The 21,424-nt window shown below is 54.8% G+C and overlaps 1 long non-coding RNA gene across 1 annotated transcript; it reads left to right on the forward strand.

Moving 5' to 3' along the window:
• The first annotated feature begins 13,629 nt into the window (after window positions 1-13,629).
• On the forward strand, window positions 13,630-16,720 carry LOC139075383 (uncharacterized). The gene is made up of 2 exons (XR_011525758.1): window positions 13,630-14,112; window positions 15,947-16,720. It is a non-coding gene; the product is annotated as an uncharacterized lncRNA (long non-coding RNA).
• Window positions 16,721-21,424: the final 4,704 nt, after the last annotated feature.

Raw genomic sequence — 21,424 nt, forward strand, 5'->3', positions numbered from 1 at the left:
GAACAGACCCTGAAGTCGGCTGGCGTGGGCTCCAATCAGCTTCCTGACTGACCTGCTGTAGCTTCTGCCTCCCTGATCCTCACGGTGGTGGGGATGGCGCTCCAGCCTGGGGAGGAGTCGAAGCGGGCACACGCGCACTCGCCTTCCTTGCTCGCTGCTCTTCGTTGCCCACTTACTCCGTGCCCTGCCCAGCACATGCGTCATCTCACCCAGCAGCTCGGGCCTGGGGATTCCCGTCAACCTCATTTTACAGTCGAGGAAACCAAAGGTCCAAGGAGTGGAGTCACCTGCCCAGGGTCACACAGCGACGGATCACACAGTGATGGAGCCGGGACTGGAGCCCAGCTCTGTCAGATTACATGCCCATGATCTCCCAAACGGGCCCCCTGAGTGGTAATCAACTTGTAGTGTGATGAACCCCCGAATGGAATGTACTTGTTTAGCGAGTGTGACTTGGCTGGTGCCCCACGTACACAGTATCCGCTCAAATCCCCCCCAGCCTCTCTGAGGTGTTAGGTAATATTATCATCCCATTTTATAGGTGACAGAACTGAGGCTAAGAGGTGGGGTGACCTGACCAGCATCCCAGAACTGCAGAAGGTGGGTGCAGAGTCTAGCAGACAACCCTTCCTGAACAGCGAGGAGGTAACACAGACATCCCCGGGACGTGCTGCTGCCAGGGGGCCGCCCGTGCTGGCCGGCCACTCTCCCTTCTGGTCCCCGGAGGTCAAGTGTGGGCGTGTGTGGTTAGCTGGTGGCTCCCGGGTGGTTGAACTCAAGCCCAGGTTCACCTGGTCTACGCAGCCAGACCCCTCCTAGTGGCCTTCGCTGCTATTCCTGGAGCCCTTGCTGGGTTTGTAGTCCGCCCCTTTTCCTTTTGGTTCCCAGGACCAAACCACGACCTGAAGGCCACCCTCCCTGTCCCACTAGTGCTAGCAGAAGCTCACCACCATCTTCTCAGCGTGAGGACTGCCCCAGCTTCCCCTCACTCTTACTGCCTGTGACATGGATCCATTTTAACCAGCTGGAGGTGGACCGGCAGAGGGTGCACTGACTTCTCCATCCTGGTGACAGAGAGGGGTGAACGTAGCTGGCACAGTGCTTGGCACACAGCAGGCACTCAATAGATGCCTGGCCCAGCCAACCTCTACGCCTTCCTCTCCTCCCTTTATTTTCTGGGTTCCCTGGGCTTTATCCTCACTTGCCTTCTCCCTGTTTCTGGGCAACACTGAGCTTGTTCCTACCCCAGGGCCTTTGCACTGTTGTTTCCTCTACCTGGTACACACGTCCCTCAGATCTCCAACCTCACTGTCTCCCTGTCATTTAGGCCTCCACTCAAACATCACCTCCTCAAAGACTCTTTCCCTGTCCTCCCAGTCTAAGGTCACAGCCCCCAGCCCTGGGGGCTCCCTGTCACATCTCTCTGTTTTATTTTCTTCATAGTATTTAGCATTTTCTGGAATCACAATATAGTCTCTTTTCTCCCCCTAAATATTTAGCTCCAAGAGGGTGGAGACCTTGATTCTCACATCTGCCCCTACGTCCCCAGCCCCGGGACCCAGGCCTGGAATGTAGGAGACAATCTCTAAGGACTAGTCGAGCTCACAAATGAATAAATGCAGAGATTCTGAGGTACAGTGTTAAGTCTGAAGTATCTGGCCTTGATAGCAAGATATTTCTTTGAAATAGTACCTCTTTTTTCTTAACACTTCATGTAAGTTTTGCATTTTGGTGCATTCATTCATGTTTGTTCTAATTTTTTTAAATGGGTTTTTGCCACTCAAAAAGATGAGTGAAATTAACGCTCTGGGCGGCTGCATTTCATTTCTCCTACCTCCGTGTGATCTCTGTGCCGTATTGGAGAAAACAGACGGAGGCAAGTGCTGGACAAGTGCACAGACTCTGTGCGGGCGAGGCCGTGGGGACGTGGTCCCTCCTGCCCCCGTCCATGGGGTGTAGACTGGACCAGCTGCTCCGGGGACAATTCGGCAGCCTCCAAGAAAATGGAAAATGTGCGTACTCAAAGACTGCCATGGATCGATTGCGGAATACGGCCCCAGTTCTTCCCCTCCCTGTATCCATAGCCTTTACGATGTGACTTGTTGCTCCTCCTATCAAGAGCTGGATTTTATTTCTCAGTCTCTTGAATCTGGTGGCCTCGTGACCTGGGCCAATAGAATGGAGCAGAAGCGATGAGGTGCCGGCTCTGAGCCCAGACTTCAAGAGGCCCCATGAACTTGTACTCTCCCTCTGGACCCCCGCCTCCACCGCTGGAAGGAGCCCAGGCTGATCTGATTGAGGAGGAGAGCCAGACAGGGCAGAGGCAAGTTGCCCCAGCAAAGCCCATCCAAGACCAGCCAGCCACCAGCTGAGCTGCCAGTCGACCTCAGACACATAAGCAAGCACAGCCACAATCACCTGGGCAAGGACCTCATCAGTGGAACTGCCCAATCACCCCATTGGCTGGTGAGAAAGAATAAACAATCATTGTTTAAGCCATTTGGTCTTGGGGGGTTTTTTTGTTACGCAGCATTATTGTGGCAATAGATAACTGATACAACAGCTTGATGGTTCCACTCCTTGGAATCTGCCTTAAGAAACACACACGTGGCAACAAAGGAGGCAAAGACCAGGATGTTCACTGCAGCATTGTCTGTAACAGCAAAACACACAAGCAAACCTATCCATCCAGCAGTAGGGGAACGGATTCATCAACTCTGGTTCATCCTCACCCTGGAGTTCTAAGCAACTAGAAGGAACAGGGCAGATCTGCGTGGAGTGATGTAGTGATGTGCCAAGGTCTCTAAGACAGTTTGAGGACTGGAAAAAGCAAGCTGAAGAACGATTTATATAGTCTTACATCACTTATGTGAGAACACACATACAAATAAACACTGGCTTCTTCCCTGGGAACACGTTTGCAACATAAAGAAGGACCTCTGGGGAGAGGTTGGAGGATCACGCAGGGAGCCCTTGGTGCAGTCAAGGGGTCTCAAGTCTTACACAAATGTGTTCATGTTCCTATTGTATGAATTTATTTATATATATTACTCATGTAATGAACAATTCAGGTTTAAAAGGCTAGCCTAGTAGAGGTGGGGTCTATGGCCCCTGCTCCTCTACCTGCCTCCCGAATTTCCAAGGTCTCCTCATGAGAAGGTCACAGGCCTGGTTCAGGGCTCCTACACTTCTTTTCAAAATCCCACAAAAGGTGTAAGACTGTGAAAAGATGCTTCACATTATTAATCACCAGAGAAATGCAGCTTTGGAACCACAGTAGGATTCCACTGCCTCCCACCTGAGTGGCTAAAATTACAAAGATTGCCAAGATCAAGAGCTGACGAGGATACGGGGCAACTGGAACTCTTAGACATTGCTGATGGGAATGTAAAATGGTGCAGCCACTTTGAGGAAAGGTCTGGAAGTTCCTTATAACACTAAATGTTCACTTACAAAGGACCCAGCAATTCCACTGCCCAGTATTGGCTTGAGGGGAACGAAAACGTGCGTTCACCTGAAGACCTGTACAAGTGTATTCACAGCAGCTGTGTTCCTGAGAGCCCCAAACTGGACGCAACCTAAAATGTTTCACAATAAGTGAATGGATAAATAAATAGTGTTATATCCACATCTCGGAATACTACTCAGCGTTGAGAGGGCTTGGACCACCGACACGCAACAAGGTAGACAAATCGCAGAAGCATCACGTTGCATGAAAGGAGCCTCTTGCTAAGAGGTCAGAGCCGGAGGATCCATTTGCATAAAATTGTTAAAAAGATGAAGCTAACATTTAGCGAGAGAAGCAGGGTTAGAGGTTACGCGGGGTGGAGTTGGGGTTATTGACAGGTGAGGGGCCGCGTGCAGCTTTATCCAGGCTTGGAAGTGTTCTCTATCTAGATTAGATTGGTGGCTTTGTGATTTTATAGGTTTATGGGGCTTTTATCCAAACTAATTGAACTGCACCCTTGCGTGCTTTTTATCGCGTGCAGATTATTTCTCAGTAAAGCTGACAGTATGTGGAAGACTCAGCTCTTCCCTCGGCTTGCTGCTGCCTCCTTAGCCAGGTGCAAAACAGCCCCAAGCACCCTCTCCCTCCTCTCTCAGGCTCCCGGCCCGTCTCCCAAGACAATGAGTAATTAGCCATGCAGGAGTCTTGGATGCAGAGCCAAAAACAACAGCAGCCTCACGTCAAGCGCCAAGACATCTCTGGCTAAGAGCCGAGCTCAGCCACCCCACCCCAGACAGCCGCAGCCTCCACGGAAGGAAAGCAGCCCGTGGAGCGGAGCACCAGCCAGCTGCCTTTCCCCACCCTGGGCTGCCCTTGGGGGCCTCCTGCTGCAGAAGGACCCGCTAGGAGGCTGTCAGTGGCGGTGTCTCACACTGGTAACAGGCCCTCGCTGTGCGCCAGGCACAGTGCTGGGTCCTCCCCACATGTCACTTGTTTTTCCCTCCAGCCACACCCCAGTTACAAGTGAGGAAAGCGAGGCTTGGAGAGACGTCTGCCCAAGGGGGCAGGCATCTCGAGCTGTCTGACTCCCTGACACCTCCAGCCCCTGGGGCTGGGAGTCCTCCATCACAGAAAGGCCCCGCCCCAGTCCACCTCATCCCACAGTCTCTAAGCTCCCTATCCTCAAAACCACCCTGTCCTCTACCCACTTCCTGCGAAGGGATGCCAGGGCTGGGCCAGGCTCCAGTGCCCCCAGGCCGGTCTGATGACGCCCTCCCGAAGCAGCATTGTTCTTTCCTCACGCAGGGTTCCTCCGGAGGGAGGCTCGTGAGGACCAAGGAAGGATGCGGGGGAATTCTGGCCGCAGGGAGGGCGGTGTTGAGAGGATGGTTCTGGGGGCCCTGGTGTCACGTCCTACCCTCTCAGAGGCCCTGGGCGTGGAGTCTGGGCATGAGCACAGCCAGGTGTGGGTCGGTGGTCTGGGAGAGTCAGGCTTCCTGCAAGGGGTGGGGGCTTTAGAGCCTTCTAGAGTCTTCCCGGGAACGCCGTGTTTACAACTTGTGCACCCATCTCAAGTCCAGGCTTCTTAGTGGAGCCTTCAGGCTCTGCACATTCTGGGTCAAACTTCCCAACATCTGAGCAGAACCAGCCCTTGAGGGGCCCTACATGAAGTGCAAGCTGTGACGTGGGTTATCTGGAGGCAGTGGACCTGATAGTTAGCGACCAGATGTGGAAATCTGGAACAGTGTCTTCTGTGTGTCCTCGGGCAACTCTCTCAACCTCCCTGATCTCTGGAAGTGAGCACAACAGTAGGACCTAGAGTGGTTGAGAGTATTCAATAGGATCACGCGTGCCTTTCTCAGCCCACACTGGTCCTTCTGCCTCGAATGACTTTCTCCCTGTTAAAGTGCCTCTTCACCCCAGCAAGGCTCAGCCAAGCGTTTTCTTTCTGGGAAGCCACGCCATCAGACCCCAGGCCATAGGATGCTTCCCAGCTCTGGCCCTATGGCCCTTCCAGGGCTGTCTGGAGACAGTGCACGTGGTGGATGGGGACACGCCCCTGCCACGTGGGGCTGCTTTGAGCTTGAAACACCTTCACGCCAGTTGGGTACCCAGAACAGCTCCTGGGTACCTGTCAGGACTTTAGTAACTCTTGTCCTGGGCTAAAGCTGTCGGCCCTCCCCACTGGCCTGCAAGCTCTTCTAGGGCGGGAGGTGGCTTTATTCCCATCCACATCCTGTGTGCTACCTGGCGCACAGTAGGTCCTCACTTGGAGGAAGAGGGGCTCGCCTTTGGGACAGGGGTGATGATGCTCAGCAGTCCTAGGAGGCTGCATGGTTCAGCCTGTGTCGCATTTGTGTGTCAAATTAACCCTGGCTTGGCTCAGGGCTGTCAAACTCTGGGGGATGAGAAGAGCAGACCGTGATCCTGAAAACACCCCAGCCCCAGCCACGCCGATTCCCAGGATGCACACGGGACAGGCGGAGGTAAATACCGGCGGCTTATCGCAGGAAGGTTCATCTCAGCTCGGGGAAAGCGGGGTGCTGCGTATGCAGCCAGCTGATTTATGGCGACCTGCGCCAGAGCAGAGCCAGGCCGTTTGTCCACTTGGTTGGAGGAGAGGTCAGGCAGAGAAGTCAGAAATGAAGCCGAACGTGTGACTCGAGTGGAGGCGGGAGCTCCGTGCCTTTGTTAACTCCTGGCACGTCTTCGCCCCGCGCGTTCTGAGGGGACACTCTGTGAGCCCCTCCGTGAACAGAACCCGTGTGTCATGGGGAAGGTTGGACCCCTTCTTGGGGAGACACGGCAGCAGAGGTGGCCAAGGACATTCTCAGCCACCTGGGACTTCAAAGGGAGCACAGCCAGCAGGAGGGAGGCTGAGGGGCTGGGAAGAAGAGCCCGCAATGGGAGAAGGCTTACCGTCAAAACGGAACCACCCACTCCTCCTCACCACTTCCGCCCCGGCCAGGGCGGCCGAGCTCACCCGAACACGGCCTTCCAGGTGGTGTCCCTGCTGCCAGCCCACCTTGCCCTGAATAAAAGTGCATCAATGCCACCACCGCATGCCCCAGGCCACTCCATTGGTGACTGTCCCCTTCCTCGGCTCAGCTTCTCTTAGCATTTCATTGACTGTCAGTGACGGAGTCTACTGTTTGTGCTCCCGCCTCCCTGGGACCCCACTTACAGCATCCGACAGCTTTCCCGCGGCCCCGGCACCTCCACCGCTTTACCCCTCAGGCCTGTTTTCTCCCCTTGTGCACTGCGCTCCAGCCACGCCCGCCTCCTTGGTTTTTCTCTGACCCTCCAAACCCATTTGCTCCTCACGGCTCTTGCATCTGCTGTTCCCTCTGCTGGGGATGCTCTTCCGGATAGATAGGCTTGCTTTCTCCTCTCCTTCAGATCTCTGCTTGAGGAGCATATTTTCAAGGCCCCCCCCGGAGCATGCCAGTTAGATTAGCGCCCTCCCTCCCCCTACAACACCCCCAGCACACTCTAATGCTTCCCTGGCTTTATTTTTCTCCATAGTACTTAATGCCACTAATGGATCTGTGTATTAATTTATTCACTCAGTGTTGACCTGTTTGGGACTAACTGCTCTATGCTTAGTGCACAGGTTGGACTAGCCCCCTTGTAGGCACTCAATAAATATCCGTTGATAGCTAATATTTCATGGCTGCTTAATATGTGCCCAGATAGGCATTGTATATCTAATTTTATTTGACATCTCAATAATCTTATGATGTAGATATTGTCTTTAGGCCCAGAGAGGTGAAGTGACTTGCCCATGGTCACACAGCTGGAATCAGAATTCAAACCACCCTGGTGCCAGAGCCTGAGCCACCATCCAGGAGCAGAAATGGCCATGGACTTCTTTGAGAAGGGCTCATCGTGCCAAGCCCAGGGCATTCTGGGGGAAAGGGGGCTTGATCTGAAAAGAATACAGAAAGCAAAGTAGAGAAGTAGGTTTTTCTTGCAGTGAAATGAACTTGGGTGATTAAAGAGGAAACTAAACATCAAAAGCAAATTCCACCTAATATAGAACCACTACCATGCACTGAGAACCTGTGTACTCCGGGCATCGGCTAAGAGCTGTGCAGCGGTGACCCTGCTGGATCTTCCCGACAACCCCGGGCGGCGCACCCTGTTACCATCACCCTCTACAGTCCAGGAAAGCCTGGCTCAGAGAGGTTAAGTAATTCACCTGAGTGGCCAAGTTGTTGAGCAGCGTATCTATCTCATTTCAAGGCTTGGGTTGTGTCCTCTTTAACCTGCTGTGCCTGACGTCTCCTTGCATTAGACATAAAGTCAGAAGCTCCCGAAGTGCACCATGCGCTGGGCAAGGGGAGAGGCGGGGCTGGGCTTGTCTTTCTATTCTCAGCACAACGCCTGGCATAAGTGGTGCTCACTAAGGGCCGGCTGGCTGGCTAGATGGATGGATGAACGAATGAACGAATGCGTGATTTGAGTGCCCGGGGAGTGGTCTCCGGCTGATAGCTTGATCCAAGCCCAGGCCAGTATCTGTGTTCCCTCCGAAGCCACTATTGTGGGGTTCTTTCAATGTTCAGGTTCCTGGATCCCTTGGCAGACCCTGAATCAGAACTGAGGCCCAGGAAACTGCATTTTTAACACATTTGCCAGAGATTCTGACATTCCCCCAAACTTTGAGAGCCACAGCTCTAAGGTCAGCTCAAACATCCCCTCTGAGCTGAGGTCCCTCTCACACGGAGCCTCTGGACTCTCCGGAGGGGCATGTGCCCACTGCATAAGCAGCTGGAGGAGGTCCAGGGCAAAGGAGGAGAGATGACCAAGGGTGAGGAAGACGGCTTATTGGGAAGACGGAAGGAACCAGGGGCAGTGCTTTTGTGAGGGAAAGCAGGGGACCCCGTCCATCGATCCCGGGGCCAGCCGGCAGCTCGGCCTGAGAGCCTCACACGCCTGGTGTGCAGGCATCCCCGGCCTCACAGAGCAGGGACCACGCACAGGAAACTGAACTCTGGGCCAGGGAGGCATTTGTAAAGGACGACTGCGCAACGGGTAGCCCGTTACGATTCTGCAACAATTCATCGGCTCCGGGCCTGAAGGGCATGAGAGAAGTCTCACCCATTTGTATTTAAGCTTTTGAAAAGTTTTTTTTTTTTAAGCAATGGATTCTTTTGTTTGAATAAAATCTTATACACAATCCCAGTATATAAGGCATATGAAAACAAAGATGCTCAGTCCGCCCCTCCCCGGGGGCATCTCCACAGAACCCCAGGGCTCCAAGGAACCCAGTGTGAAAACCACTGATCTGAGCTTTGGCCCTCACTTTGCACAAGGAGAAACTGAGACTCAGAATAGAGAAGGTGCTTGCCCAGGGGCACACAGCAAGGCGGGTTCCTGCAGCTGGAGACACAGGGTAGAGCAGACAAGTGTCCCGCCCCAGAGGAATACCCAGACAAATGGCAGAAGCAACAATAACAGCAATAAAAATGACTCCCACGCATTGGGGTCTCTCTTTGCAGGGCCCTGCTTTCAGTTACTGGTCTCCTTTATCCTCACCACACCCTGTGGTGGGCTATTATGCCTCGCATTTTACACATAAGGAAACAAGGCACAGAGAGGTTGAACCTGGTAACCAAGATCACACAGCTGAAAAGAAGAGGAGGTGGAATTTGAAACAAGGCAGTGGGCCTCCAGAACAGCCCTCTCACGCCCCCCAGGCTGCCGCCCCCAGGAGCGCAGACGTCTCAGCTTAGCAAGTGTTGCTGCTCTTGCCTCCTTCACGTCATTCTCCTGGGAGAAGCCAGGCTACGATTTTTAAAGCACAAATCTGAGCCCTTCTCCCGCTCAAACACCTTTAGTGGCTCCCCACTGCCCCTCTCCTTCCTGGACTCCAGCCACACCAGCCTCCCGTTCTCTCCAGCCGCCTCGCCTTTGTATGTACACCAGTGACCTCCAAACTGTTGATGTGCACCCAAAAAATTTTTCAATATCTGTACATTTTAAAATTTAATAATTATTTCCACATACTTCTATGCTAACATATCGTATATGTTTAAAATATAGTCATACATAATTTAAATGAATTAAATGCAATACAAAATAAATAGGAATTTTCTTGTTTTCTTCCTGCACCCCAGGGAATTACCTTGCACCCCACTGAGCTGCCCAAAGTCTCAGTCGAGGCTCCTGGTCTTGCCTATCCCTCGCCTGGGGCGCTCCTCTGGAGCCACCGGCTTCCTTGCCTGGTGACTACAGCTCTTCCTTCTGGTCCAGGCTGCAACCTTGCATCTTCCGAAAAGCCGCCGCTGCCCCAGGGCACCTGCGCATCTCCCTTACAGCACTGGGCTCACCCAGCCTAATGGGATATTTTGAATCAATTGTCGTGTCTGTCTCCTGTCCAGACCGTGTGCTCTCCATGAGGACAAGGCTGGGTCTGGTGCATGCATGACCTCAGCACCCATTGCCCAGTAGCTAAGACCGTTTGTTGACTGATTAAGCGACGAGCTCTGGGCTGGGCCTCTTGGGGTGCGAGGCTGTCACACTTGAGCGTGCATCGGAATGACCCGAGGGCTCCTTAAGACATGGACTGCTCCGCCCCAGAGTTTCGCATTCAGTAGGTGCTGTGGGCTGAATTGTGTCCCCTGAAAATTCCTGTGAAACCCTGACTCCTAGTTGCTCAGAATGTAGATTTGGAAACAGGGCCTTTAAAAAGGTGATTGAGATAAAGTGGGCTCATTAGGGTGGGCCCTAATCCCATCTGACTATGTCCTTTTAGGAAGAGGAAGTTAGGATACAAACAGTGAGACACCAGACACGTGCCGAGCAGAGAGAAGACCGTGCTGGGACACAGCGAGGACGGACACAGCGAGGAGGCCATCTGCAAGCTGAGGAGAGGCCTCAGGAAAAACCAGCCCTGCTCACACCCTGATCATGGACTTCCAGCCTCCAGAACAGGAGAAAACAAATCTCTGTCCTTTAAACCACCCAGCCCGTGGTATTTTGTGATGCAGCCCCAGCAGACCGCCGTGGGGGCTGGAGTTTCGCATTCCACGAGCATCCTGGTGATATTGGTGCTGCCAGCGCAGGATCACATGCTGTGAACTGCTGCTCTCCACTCCGAGTGATGGGGAAGCGTGGCTGAAGATGCAGGGAGGGCTGCAGGAGCAGAGGGGGAAGCTGCTGGCCAAGAATGCTGTCCTGGCATTTCCTGGGCTCTGGGAAGAGAGCTCTCCCCCGCGGGTGTGAGCCCTAGAACAGGCCGATGTGTTCTGAGCTGTTACTCACTCTCCCTGCCCTTGGCTGAGGGCGCCGGGAAGGAATGGTTGGGGGCAGGGGTCTCCTCAGACATCTCAGATCTCCCAGCTGGGGATCCTGGGGCCCAGCCACGAGGAGGCACACTCAGTCCAGCCTCCTCTCAGAGAGCCGGCAGCCCCGGACAAGCAGAGGTCAGGGTTCCTGGCTCACTGGAGATGCCCTCGGCTGCGGCCCACCACCCCCAATCCTAGCAGGGGTCCTGGAATGGGCAGCGGGCCCTGCACACATCCTTCAGGGGAGGATCCGGAGAATGAGACCGTTCCTGTGGGCCATGAATGCTCTCTGAGCCTCAGTTTCTTCATCAATAAAAAGGGCATGATAATGTCTACCCCAAAGGATGGTGGTCAGGATTAAATATTAAAAATAGTAAGTAGTTGGCTTTTATCCCATGTTTATCAAGTGAGACTCAATTTCATTTTGATCTTACAATAACCAAGAGGCGAGGATAAGCCTCACTTTATGGATGTGGGAACTGAGGCTCAGAGAGGTTGAGTCAGTCACCCAAGGCTGCAGGGCTAGAGAGCAAGGCAGCATGGGCTCAACCCCAATGACAGAGCCCACACTCAACCGTTCATACCCTTCCGCTCAGGTAAGAGCTTAGGCGGGGCCCTGGCTCAGGGAGGCACTTCTGGGCTGTTTGTCCCTTTGGCTTAGCTCAAATTCCTGCAACCCGAGTTAATTCCTCTGCAGTTCTGGAAGGAAGGAAAGAAGGAGGCCTACCATGTGCCAGGCATTGTCCTCCCCTCCCCTCAAGGCTGGAGACCGTGCACTGTTCTTTGCCACAGCTCCAGTTTCTTAAATAAGGGACCAATCTTGCTCTATCCCCCGACAAGCCCATGGACACTATCACGTGCCCATTTCACAGACGTGGAAACAGAGGCTCAGGGAAGTTGACCTGAGAGGTTGCCCAGATTCTCCCATCTGTGTGAAGCGGTGGTCCTGGAACTGGACCCCAGATCCATCTGATTCCCAAGCTCTTGCTGACTCAACGTCACTCTCCTCTCCTGGTCCCCTCATTCAAATTCCCTCAGGTGTCTGCCTCGGGACAGAAGGCTCAGCCCAAGAGGGAAGAAGCGCCTTTTCCTCCCGGAGCTCTGAGTCAACAATTAGGGTGTTACCTCAGGAGCTAAACAGACAGGCCAGGAAAAGACGTTTGCCTAACTGTTCGTGACCATCAGCCTCTGCCCCAATGAGAAAGAGAGAGAGAGCAATGGGGAGGGAGAGGGAGAGAGAAAAAGGGAAAGAGAGAGAAAAAAGACCAAACCAACACCATTGTGACTGGCTGAAGTCCCTGACGCTTTGAGGCACAAATTCAAATTCTCTCTCCCCCAGGAAGCCCTCTCTCCAATTCAGCTGCTCCAGGCACACCCTCCTCCTGGATTGTCCTTTCACAGGGCTCATCCATCTGGTCTCCCAAATGCGATGGTCCAAACCAAGATGGTGTTGGTTGCAAGCGACAGAAACCTGACTCAAGCTGGCTTCAGCCAGAGCAGACCCTTACTGGCTCCCAAGACCACAGGGCCCCCTGCTAGAGCCAGCCTTGGGGCCCCCACATGTTGTCCAGAACTGGCCCTTCTGTGTAGGGGGCTCTGCTCCCTGTGTCGCTCCAGTCTCAGGAGGCCCTCCCCATAGGGACAAGATGGCTGCCAAGCACCTGCCGCAGCAGACAGAGCCCCTCTTCCTCAGGACCCCTCCGGCCCTGTTTGCCTCCAGTACCCACTCCTGAACCAGCCACCAGGGGTGGGCTCTCTGAGAGGACAAGCCTGGGTCACCTGAGCAGGCGAGGGGCGTTCCCCCAAAGGGAAATGAAGCCCAGTTGCCAGACTAAGGGAGCAGAGCCAGGCGGACAGAAACAGAAAGACACTCTCTCCAGGGCCCTTATCGGCTTCCCTCCACATCCTTGCTGTGTGACCTTCGACAAATCAGGTCCCCTCCTGATCCTCGATTTCCTCATCTGCAAAATGGAGGTGATACCCCAATCTTGAGGAATGTTTGAGACAATTCACTAAGTTAAGGTCATAAAAGCTTCGCGTGGTGCCCGGCACATGGGACGCGCCACACCTCCGCCTGTGCCCTCCCGCTCTGGGCACCCATGCCCTGGCAGGAATGCCCAGCATTCGCGACAATGATGCTTCTTAAATTCAGCTCCTGATTTAATTGAATGCTTCCCTCCTTGCAGGCGTCTCCGTGCGTGTGAATTGTCCCATCTGTCTTTTCTCTGAGAACTGCCCCCCGGGGTTGTGAAGCTCCAAGTGGAGCCCGAGAGACAGGTGGCCGCTGGAACTCACTCACCACGTCTACTGAGCCCGTCAGCACACGTTCTAGGCGCTGGGGAAACGGTGGAGAGCAAGGCACACCGGGCCCTGCCCGCAAGGGGCTGGAGCTCCCTCACAGACGCGCCCCACACTGCGCTAGGCCCGCGAGTGTCATCGCCTTCCACCTTCTCCAGGATTGAGTCAAAAGTCATCCCATTGCCTTCTTCAAACATTATCAGGCTCATTTCACAGATGAGGAAACTGGGGTTCAAGGTATCAAAATCCCATCAGGTGAGCTCATCACTCAGCAAGCAAGTGGCAAAAACGAGAAATTGCTTTCCTCTCCCTTCCCGCACGAAGCCCGAGTCAGGGCTTGTGCAGAACCCAGGGAAGGTTCATTACGATGACAGCACCTATAAAAATCAAATGGGCCATCTTCCAGGGAGCCGGAGGAGAGAGGAGAACAAAGCCGTCCGTGTGCAAAGTCAGCCCAGGATCTGCGAGGAGCCGTGTCAAGTCCATACATGGAAATCCACTTCCACCAGGATTGGCCACCCCCGAGGCAGGCGAGGAGCCCTGAGCGGGGCCCTGAGTGTTAGGAGGAGCCGAGCAATCCAAAGCATGACCTGCAGGCTGAGAGCAGCCAGGCGGCCTTGGAACAACTGGCCGAGCCACCACGAGACCCAAACCCGCACTTTGGGAGGGGCCTGGGGTCCACAGAAAATGCCCACACGCCCTCAGCGCAGCCTGCCTGCAGCCCCCAGCCCAGCCAACAAGGCCCGGGCGAGGCCACTTCACTGCCCAACTCCAAGCCCATCCCAGGTTGTGAAGGCTGAAGAGCTAACCTGGCCGGCGTCCCAGGCAGAGACTGGGAGCGAGCAGGGACTCTGGAAGCCGGCAGAGCTGATCTGCTGGCTGCCTGACTTGGGGCCGTTGCCTCCACTTCTGAGCCTGGTGTTCTCGGCTGCAGAGTGGGGACGGCTAATGCCTACCTTATAGGGGGAGGAAGAAATGAGGGGACAACGCAGCCGCTCTGTGCACATTACACCACACAGTCCTCGCAGTTAGGGTTCGTGTTCTCAGTGCACCTGAAGAAAACAAGGCTCAGAAAAGGTGAGTGCCTTGCCCCAAATCACCGCCAGTCAGCAGCTGGTCCAGGTTTGGAACCCGGGTCTGTCTGACTCCACAGCAGGGCCCTGCCCGCCTCCCCCTCACTGCATGCCAGGGGCTCACTCTGCACACTCCATTCTAGCAGTTTCCAGTTTGATCCTGCATGTGTCCTGCTGGGTGTTGGTTCTGAAGGGGTTGGCTGTGTTTGCTCCTGGTGCATGTGGAGGAGTCGTGAATTTGAGTATACTTACGAAACCCAAGTAGATGCCTTTGTTGATGGCCCAAGTCAGGCAGAGCCTATTCACTGAACAGAGAGACAATAAGAGGCCTTCCTTCAGGGGAGGGGAAGCAAAAGGCTCTTTCTTGCCTCCAGAGGCTGGGCCACAACTCCGCCCTCAGGGGAGAAGACAGGTATTCCCGGCAGACAACCACAGCTCACACATCTGCTCGAGACACGGGATCCTGACTGGGAAGTTCTCTGCGCGCCCTGCAACGCCCCCATGCCCACTCTGCAGCCATGAACACGCTTTGTTGGCTTTCCTCGCTCAGACGTGAGGGCTTCAGAGAGCCAGCTGGTGCACCAGCCTCGCAGCTGGCAAGGCCCACAGGGTGAAGCTACCAGAGGACAAAGAAGAAAGAGGCTGGGGCCCTAGATCCCCTTCCCAAATTTGCAATCAGCACCAAACTCCGGGGCCCCTCACTAAAGTGGGTAAGGGACTGTGCATGAAGTGCTGAGAGGGAGGCAGAGAGAGAGAGAATCAGGCTTTCAAGGAGCATGGTGGGTGTGCTGCCTGTTTCCCCAGAGTGATCAGCCTTTGGGATGCCTAAGGCAAAAGGTTCAGAAACATCAGGATTTGAGCAAGTTCAAGGTCTTCCAGCCAAGTGACCTCTAACCCCCACCCGCTGGTTCCTGGCCCAATTCAGAAGAGGTGTAACACTGCCAGAGTGGTTTGGCAATAACGGCACCCACCTTCCTAGGCTGCAGGGGGAGGAATTTCACCGGCCAGTCTCCAGCTTAACCCTCGAAGGTTCCCTGCTGTCCCTGCGGACTTGGGTTCCAATCCCAGCTCTGCCTTTTCCTCCCAGATGACCTTGGACAGCTCCCTTCTCTTTGTTGAGTCTCTGTCCCTGTCTGCAGAATGAGGATCATATAGTGGTGCCTCAAAGGCAGGGGACACTAGATAGAAAGTGTGCAAAGGCCGGAGCACGGCCCTGGAGCAGGGCAGTCACTTGATGGACACAGCTCTTTAGGAGGACCACCAGAGCTCTCCCTGGGTGAAAAAGACGCCCGTGTCCCAGGAGGACAGGAAGGACCTGTGCTGGAGACCCCGCCACTTATAATCTAGCCTGGACCTCTCCCCTGAAACCCACCCACATGTCCAATGGTCTGCTGGACGTTCCCATTTGGTTGTTTAATGAGCAACTCACATTTGATACATACAAGGCTGACCTCTTGGTTTCAGCCCCACCCCTTCCCAACTGCTCCTCCCACATCCCTCCCAGGCACCTGCACTCCCAGGTACTCAGGCCAAAAGTCTTAAGACCATCCTGGTTTTTCTCTCCCACCTCGTATCTAATTCAGCTCAGCTCTTTCTTTGAAGCGTATCCAGAATCTGGCTATCTTTCACCACCTCTTCCTGCCCCCCACCCTGCCCAAGCCCCCGTTGTCCTTCTGGGGGATTATTGCCTTGTGAGGGTCTTTCCACTTCCTCCCAAGGCCCCCTTCAGCTTACTCTTTGCAGAGGAGTGGAGGGATCTGTACTGGTTGCCCGTTGCTGCTGTAACACGTCCCCACAAACTTGATGGCTTAAAACAACACAAATCTTTTCTCTTACAGTTCTGGAGGTCAGAAGTTCAAAATTAATTTCAACGAGCTGAAGTCGAGAAGTCAGCGGGCTGGCTCCTTCTGGAGGCTTCAGAGAGAATCTGCTCCCTGACTTTTCCAGCTTCTGGAGGTGCCTGTTCTCCTTGGCTGGCACGACTCAACCTCTTGCTTGCGTTGTCACACCTCGTCTCCTCTCCTGTAGGAGAATCTCCTTGGGCCTCCCACTTGTAAAGATCCTCGTGATCACGTCAGTGGGCCCACCTGTAATTCAGGACCCTCTTCCCATCTTAGTCACATCTGCAAAGTCCCCTCTGCCGTGGAAGGCAACACATTCACAGGTCTGGGGATCAGGATGTGGACATCTCAGGGGTCCATTTTTCAGCTTACCACGGGATCCTTTTTAAACATAAGTGGGGTCACGTCTCTCCTCAGCTCACCCCTCTATTCCCAGAAGCTCCGCCTCTCAGTGTAAAAGCCACACCCTTCCCATGACCCATGAGATCCTCTGTGATCTGGATCCTACTCTTCTCTGACTCAGATCCTCCCACCTTTCCCCTCACTTTCACTCTGCTCGAGCCACATTGGGCCTCCTTGCTAGGTCCCATTAATACCAACCACAGTCTCGCCTCAGGGCCTTTGCACTGGCTGTTCCCTCTGCCCAGAAGGCTCTTCTCTCCAATACCCTCACGGTTCACTCCCTCACATCACTGAGGTCTCTGTTCCAGTCACCAAGAGAGGCCTTCCTGTACCTCCCTGTATAAAATAAAGCTCCGGCCACACACCCCATCCCTCTCTGTCCCATTACTCTGCTTTATTTTTGTTCTTGATCCTCATCACCTCCTGAGATCAATTTTTGGTTTATTGGTTTACAATCTGCTTCTCTACTAGGACGTAAGTTATTTGACAGGAGGAATTCTGTTCATGTATCCCTGCCGCTGGCTGGTGCCTGGCATGCAGTAGGTGCTCAATAAATACTTCTGAGATGGATGGAGCCATCTGGCCCAGATCCTCTGGCTCTCTCTAAAACCACTGACCTCTGGCCAGTGTACACTGTGCCAATCCCCAAATGCACTCAGTACTTTGGTTGGGGATGTCTCAGTTCAAACATGAAAACACAGCAAACAGTAGGAGTCAGGATGTCACTCCAGCCCCCCACCCACTGCTGGCCCTGGGCGACGGGACCTCGCTCACTGCCCGTGATGCTCACTCCCCCACTTGCTCACCAGACCACGTGCAGAGCGGACGGCCACTGCATGTTCTACGTGCCCACCCTGTGCCCGTGTTGGCTCACTCAGGCCTCAGCACAGCCCTGCGAGGCAGGTGCGAGGACAGTCACCCCCGTGTAAGGGTGGAAGAACTGAGGCACAGGCAAGTCCCACTGTGTGCTACTGCTCCGTACTCCACACTGTGTTTTCCCCAGGGCCGGGGCCCACGCCTGGCTCCCCCCGAATCTCCCTGAGGAGCCCAGGAATGGGCAGAAGGTGGGCGTTTAGAACTCCAGAAAGGCTGAGAGGAAGGACCTGAGAGCCCATCGAGCGCAACCACAGGCTGTGCTGAGAACACTCCCATCGCTGGTTCAGGGGCCCTGAGGGGAGGGGGAGGGTGGGCAGGGGTCCGGGGTGCTGATTTCCAAGGGGCTCTGAGGCAAGTCTGGGGGTACTGGGGTACAGACCTTCTGTCAGGCGGGGACTAGAGGGGTTGGCAGGGATCCTTTGACAAGCTTTTCGGGGTGGAGGTTAGACCCCACCCAGCCCCACCCCCCAAGACGGGGGTCCCAGTACCCACAGATGTGCCTTCCTTGGTGGAGGACAGCAGGTGAACAATGGGGCCTTGGTGACTGAAGCCCACCTGCCAGCCACAGTCCAGGAGCGGCTGCCGCAGCCACCAGCAGGGCCCGGCCTGTCACTGTGCAGGGAACATGCTCAGCTCAGTGACCTGAACGAGTATTTAAAGAGTGTGGGTCTGAGGACATGCCAAATCCCTTCCCGCCCAGGGCCCCCGCACGCTGGCCCTGCCACATGCGTGGGTCCAGTTTCCCCGTCAGGCGGGAGGCGGTCTGAGCCCTCTGGTATGTTGAGGACAGTGCTAAGGGCACTGAGTGGGCTCCTCGGCCTGCATCTGGTGGGCAGCCAGCTCTCAGCCCCTGCCTGCCCCCAGTCCTGACCCCAAACAATCTGAGCCAATCAGTGTGACAGGTGGAGGTGGCAAGGAGAATAGTCCTGGCTGATTTTGGTGGCTTTGGGAGGGTAGTGGGTAAATTCACTGAAAATACGGCGAGTGAATAAATGCATGAAGGAACGAAGGATGTGCACCAGAGGAGAGCATCATGTATCAGACGCAAACGTGCCTGTCCTCCTTGATGTCCTCCTCTCCATGGCTAAGACCTTTCGGCATCTGACCTCACAGGTGAGATCATCTCCAGTTCAAGCCTCCGCCTCATTAGAGGTGACCTCCTCATTCACAAGCAGTAATAGTAACAGCCATCTCAAAATGCTCATGTCCCACACTCCAGACCCTGTGCTCAGCACTCATTAATCAGCATTCTCTGCCATTTTAACAGGCTTCTCAGGTAGGTATTATTATTCCAATTTCACCGGAAAGGGACCTAAGGTTAAATGACTTGCCTGAGGACACACAACTCGTAAGTGGCAGTCTCGGGATACGAGTCCAGGTGCTCCTGGCTCCAAAGCTTGTATGGTTAACCTCTCTACTCAGGCTCCGCAACCAGTGACCCACCACAGCCAGCCCATGGACCCCTGTGCTTGTTTATCCCTGATGACAGTCTCCACCTGCATGCACACCCCCGCCCCAGGAACGTAAGCTCCGTGGTAGCAAGGACTTTGTGAGTCACGGTGCTGGCACACGGCAGGTGAATGTTTGTGTCCCCCCAAATTCGCATGTTGCAGCCCTAACCCCCACTGTGGCCGCATTTGGAGACGGGGACTTTACAGAAGTAATTAAGGTTAAATGAGGTCATAAAGGCGAAGCCCTGATCCAAAGGATTGTAAGAGGAGACCCCGAGAGTTCCCATTCTCTCTCCACGTGTGCACAGAGAAGAGGCCACGTGCGGGCACAGTGAGAAGGTGCTCGTCTGCAACTCAGGAAGAGGGGCCTCACCGGAGATGGACCCCGCGAGACCCTGCTCCGGACTTGCAGACTCCAGGACTGAGACAGCCGGCTCCCGTTGCGTAAGCGGCCCAGCCCCTGGTCTTTGGTGATGGCAGCCCACGCGGACCAGCGCGGTGCTCAGCTGTGCTGCTCGTGGATACAAAGCCAGTTTGGTGCACATGTTTTCAAGAGGAGGCTCTGAATGTCCCAGCACCTGCCGGCCGCCTCCCCCATAGCGTCCCTTGTTTTCCTGCTCGGCCCCTGGGGCCCCAGGTGTGAGGTTCTGCTCTGAGCCGGGCTGGGATTTCAGCAGCAGGCCAAGCCCGAGCCAGGGCTCCGTCCTCACATGTGCTGGATGGTTGAGAGAAACAAATGTCCCTCTTGTGGCCCCCAGAGTCCCCCCAGACCTCCCCAGGTGTGTGTGCTGGGAGGGCTCGCCGGCCCGGGGGTCCTTCCCTACCTTGCAACCACTGGCAGCTCCTGGCCTTCAGCTCACTCCTCAGGGACAGGATCTCGAAACCTCCACGTGGCCTCTGGGGACAGATTCTCTGGGGAACCACCCTCTCCATGGTGGCCCTGGTGGGGCCACAGCCCAGGCAGTACCCCCGGGCCTGGGAGCAGCAGGGTGCAGTGAAGGCTCTGAGCGCTTCACCAGCCTACAGATGCCCTCCCGGCGTGGAGCCCAGCAAGTGGGGAAATCCAAGAGGGTAAGCCGAGTGGCTGCCGATGCCCAGGGGAGAGGCGCCCCTCGGCCACCTGGCCCGCGGAGCCCAGCTGCTGTGCTCCCCACCCGCCACAATGCACAGGTGAGCAGCAGGCTGCCGGGAGCCAGTGGGGCTGCGGCCCCTCCAGCTGGGGTGGGGCCATCAGGGGGCGTGGAGAACCAAGTCCTGCCCCAGCGTGGTTATCGACTTCACCTGGATTGGGAGGAGGTCCCTTTGCCCAGATGCACCCCCCTTTACCCCTCTGCACAGCAGGAAGAGGAGACCCTCACTTAGTCCTGGCCTCGTCCAGGCCCTGGGGAGAGCGGCCCGACTCTGGATACGGTGCAACTGTGGAAGCAAGGGGAGAGACGGCGCAGGAGGAGAGACAAATACTGATGGAGCAGTAATGAGAACAACCATCTCGTATTTCACTGACTGTGTGTTGGGTGTCCAGTCACGTCTTTCTCATCCTAGCTGGCCTTGACTGAGTACTTGCCCAGGGCCAGGCCCTGCAATGGGCACTTGCCACTCCTTGTCTCACTTGATCCTCATGAGATGTCTAAGGGAGGCAGTAGTACCCTTGTTTAATGAACGAGCAAAAGGAGACCAGAGAAGTAAGACGGCAGCCCCAAGGTCACACAGCCAATGAGAGGCAGGGCTGGAATCCACGCCAGGTCTCCCAACCCATGTTCTGTGTTGCTGAACAGGTAATAATAATAATAAGGGCTCAAATTTAAGGAATGCTTCCTGTATGTCAGGGATCTTCTAAGCATTTGCATATATTACCCAGTCTAATCCTCCCAATAGCCCTTTCCATCATCCCTAGTTCATAGAAGAGGAAATCGAGGTGCAAAGAGGTGAAGTGACTCCCCAAGGTCACACAACAACTAATAAAAGGGACCAGTAACATCCCAGCTGAAGCACCTGACTCTGGAACTCCAAAACCACAAGGCAACACTTCCTCTCACCTCCTGGAATCTTCACAGGAGTCCCCACTAGGCGGCCTTATTACCCCCATTTTGCAGAGTTAAGTTACTTGTTGAAGGTCATGCAGAGGGATAAGGGCAAGGGTGGGGTTTGAAGCCAACTGTTTCTCGTTATATTCATACTACAGCAGTAATTACAGTTATCCTTCAATGAGTGCACACCGCCTGCCAGGTCCAGCACCAAGAATGCTACACGGACCCTCACAAGGGAAGGAGAGATTTGCATCAGTCAGGAGAGGCAAGGGTATGCTGCGGTAACAAATAGCCCCCATGATTTTAATGGCTGAAATCAAAAAGCATTTATTTTTGCTGCAAGAAATACATAAGTGAGGGGGCTCTGTTCTCTGCCGTCTTCACTCAGAGACCCAGACTGAGGGAGGACCCGTCTGTGTGGGGGTTGGCCAAACACAGAAAGGGAAGATTGGATTCAAGCAATTGAATGCTCCAGCCTGAAGGTGACACATGACACTTCTGCCCATGGCTCACTGGCCACCACTAGTCATACGGCCCCACCCAACCACAGAGAGGTGGGCACAGGCCATCCTGCTATGTGCACAGAAGGCAGAGAGCCACACAACCAGGCCACCCCAATATTACCCCTGCTCTCCAGAAAAAGAACCCAACGTCCCAGCTGGTAAGGAACAGAGCCTGACACCAAACCGACCCGGAGCCCCTGCTCTTTCACCACACAC

This window comes from Equus przewalskii, chromosome 13, assembly GCF_037783145.1.
Source record: "Equus przewalskii isolate Varuska chromosome 13, EquPr2, whole genome shotgun sequence".
Classification (NCBI taxonomy): Eukaryota; Metazoa; Chordata; class Mammalia; order Perissodactyla; family Equidae; genus Equus; species Equus przewalskii.